Source organism: Arachis duranensis, chromosome 1 (genome assembly GCF_000817695.3).
Source record: "Arachis duranensis cultivar V14167 chromosome 1, aradu.V14167.gnm2.J7QH, whole genome shotgun sequence".
In the NCBI taxonomy this organism is placed as follows: Eukaryota; Viridiplantae; Streptophyta; class Magnoliopsida; order Fabales; family Fabaceae; genus Arachis; species Arachis duranensis.
The window spans coordinates 8,758,653-8,762,618 of NC_029772.3; positions in this window are offsets into that span (position 1 = coordinate 8,758,653).

Sequence of the window (3,966 nt, forward strand, 5' to 3'; positions counted from 1 at the left end):
CTACAGATAGATTTTTTTAAATAGAATAAAATAAATAATTAATATATTTTATTGAGTTCAACTTTTTCTGGCTTAATTTTATGCATATATAATTAAATGTTTTTAAGTAAAAAGAAAAATAAATGTAAAAAGTTAATTATTTTTTTCTCTTGTATTTGCAGAGTAATATTTAATTGACTATGTTACGTCTATACTAAAATTAGTCACTAAAATCAGCCATTAATATAAAATACAGGTTAAAATATAAATACATATTATAAATAAATTAAATCACATATGTATTTATACATAAAGATATTAGTGGTTAATTTTAGTGACCAATTTTAATATACAAATAGTATTTTTTATATTTAAAAGAGTAGAATTTACAATAATAATTTGTAGAAATGAAAATCTAATTAACAATTTGTTTTTCATTAGATTTTTTTATCAAGTATGATTATTTTAGCTTTAAAGAATTTATATATTAAGATTTAAATTTTTTATGCAATAATAAGTTTCAAAAGTGATTTATATGTACTAAAAAGCCAAATTAATGAATATTATATATATATATATGTTCATTCATATTCAATATTCAATTGTTAAAATAATCAAATTTTTTTACACGTATTGTCAAATAAATTGGTATTGTTAATTTTTTTTGTATAAACATAATATGATTGAATAAATTTAATTAAAAATTAATTTTTAAATTATACGTTATGTATTTATATTTGTGTATACACATTGATTTATTTTTTTTTTTCAAATAGCCACTAGAATAACAAACAAATAGTTAAGCTTGTTTACATTAGTATAATAAAAAATAATTTTACAAAAAGTCAAATATGTACTTATATAATGTTGTTAATTAGTGGTTTTTTTTTGTATATACTTAATATAATTATTATTTTTATATATAAAATATTTAAAATGTTAAAACATAAACAAATTTCCTTCTAACATAGTCAACAATAAAATCTAGATTTTAAAGTTCATGATTGTAATTAAGATCTTTCTAGCAAAAAGTTAATTTATTTAAGATATAAATTGTGGTTTTCTTTTCTTACAAAGATATACACGCTTATAATTAAATTAGATTGGTATAGTGATTAATTTACTAGTCTATTTAAATAAATATACATGCTTACAATTTTTTTTGTTTTTAAGTTATTAAAAGTGATACTCGAATACAAGACTTCTAGATAAAAATAAAAAAATTATGTCATTTAAATTATAACTCATGAATATACACGCTTACAAGTTATTACAACTGTATCTTATATTCTAATTGTCATTTATACTTTTTTAGTAAATGAATAAATTTAATTTATGTAAAGATTCTTCCCATTTAATTATAAATAGTTTGAAGATTTTGAAATACTAATTAAGAATGTTGTTGATTACACAAAATAAGCGCAAGATACTTTTCCAAAAATAATATAAATTTAGTCAATACTCGATACAAATGTAATTATTAAGGTCTTTCTCTTCATTACTTTGTATGAAAAAAATATTTATTTCTTCAATGTAATTAATCATTTCCTATATAAAATTTTCTCAAATGATAAATAAACTAAGACAAAAAGAATTTCCTATAAAAGAATTAAAAATAGAGAGGGAAAATAAATAAAATAATCAAACAATAATAATAGCGCTTACTAGAAATGCAATAAGATTTTTGTTCTATTTATAAATATTTTTAAATAATTTATATAATAATTAAAAATGTTATGATACTTTACCCAAAAAGATGTTTTAGCATATGATAAATATAAGAGATTTTTAAATAAATTAAATTCATTATTTATTGATATATGTAATTTTAAGACTATTAATTTTTTATATTTTAATATGGAAAAAAATGTTTCTCTGTTTATCATTAAGATAATATTCATAATAATAAACTAACAAAGCTAAAATATCCTTCTTTTTATTTCACCGATTAAATAATAATATGTTATGTCCTAAGTTTAACATTTATCAAACTAGTCAATAATAATACATTTAATGTAAACGCTTTTCTTTATTTATATTTATATATTTTCGTATTTAAAAAGTTCATAATAGTTATATTTTATGTAAACAATATACACCAAACCAAAGCATAAGCAATTTAAAGATAAAATGTATAATATCATTTTTTATATGATCATAAAATATTTTATAAGTGTTTATAATTTTTGCATTTAATATAATGTATAATAAAATGTATAATATAATATTATTTCGTTAATGTAATATTACGTAATTTAATACATATATAAAACTATTTTATACTGAGTGTATAAAAATTAAATTTTAACATAATTACATATTTATGTATAAATATTAATTTTTTTAAAAATATTGTTAGAAATTAGAATGATCTAAAATGCACAAATGGTAGTGCATGAATCAATATGGTAGCAAAATGAGTCGTAAAAATAAAAATAAAAAGATAGAAAAGCAATAATAAAACCCAAAAGAGGGGCTAAATTAAATAAAATAAATAGAAATTATATTTAAAGTAGTAAAAGAAACCGAATTGTATTTGTGAGCATTAAGAAGCACCAAAAGCAGACAAGGCACACTTTGTGACAGAAAAAGCTTGTTGCTATCATGATCCATTCACCGTTGATCATTATATACAATGAATTTTGGTGGCCGTGTGTGTATATATATAACCCTTTTTTCTTTTTTATATTGGATTAACAACTACGTTTTTTTTAATTGTGGACTGTGATATTTTTTTAAAATATGAAACAATTTAATTTAGGGTCTAAAAATTAGACCATCCGATCCACTTTTTGAGTGCAAAAATTAAATTTTTTTTATATTTTTATATTTAAACTGACGCAGAAGTAAGTAAAATTAGTAGATTAATTATATTAGTTAATTATAATAAAGAAATACAAATCTCATATTATTTAGGATAGTGAATTTTATGTTATGTATTAATCTCACATAGTTCAAGTTATGAAGGCTTTTTATTCTCCTACTAATATAAATAACTCATGTACCTTTTATTTATGAAATAGAGTTGAAGTTGATTTAAATATAAAATAAAGTGTGTGTTTATTTTCAACCAAAGTAAATTTATGGCTATTTTTACTATAGTAGAATTGTTAACCTCGTCAAGATTGGTAACCCAAACAATATCCTACCGTCATAAACCCACTTATTTGTATTTAAAAAATTTTAAAAAAAATACACAAATTAAAAGATCTAATTTATAAATTATAAACTGCAAAAATTAAAAAAATACAAAAAAAAACACAAATCCTCCGATTTTATATTAAAAAATTTTTGAAAATCCCATGCAAAATAATCAGAGTCCATACCAAAAAAAAACTAAATACAAAGCCAATATTATTAAATTACACAAAAGCCTCATCTATAATAAAAAATTTTAGTCTATATATACTTCTATATATTGTATTCAAATTATGATTAATAAATATATTTTGGTCTATAAAGTTAATTTTATTAATTTAATCATTCATGTTAATTTTACTTTAAATAAATTATATTATTATATTTAAAAATTATTTCTAATTAAAAATTTTTGTTTTTAATTTATTTTAAACTATTATGATATTTTTTGCCTAGGATAATTAATCTTTATTTGAAACAACATTTAATAAAGGTTGTCTTAATTAGATAAACAAAAATAATATTTTTGATGAATTGTCTTTGAATAGGACAAAGATAATAAAATTTTTTGCAATCCATAAAAATAATTATCTTTAATATCTAAAATTATATTTACAAAATGTTGCAATATAAAAAAATTAAGACAATATTTTTAAATGAAAATACATTTTATAAGAGTTGTCAAAAAAATTTAACAAATAACATTTATAAAAAATTGTTTAAAATTGTTCATAATTAAAAATTAAAAAAAATTAATCATATTCGCAATTTTTTTTCTCTCCAAATAACTTTAAAAGAAAGAAATAAATTCTATAAAAAAAAAAGAAACATATATTAATTTCACAATAA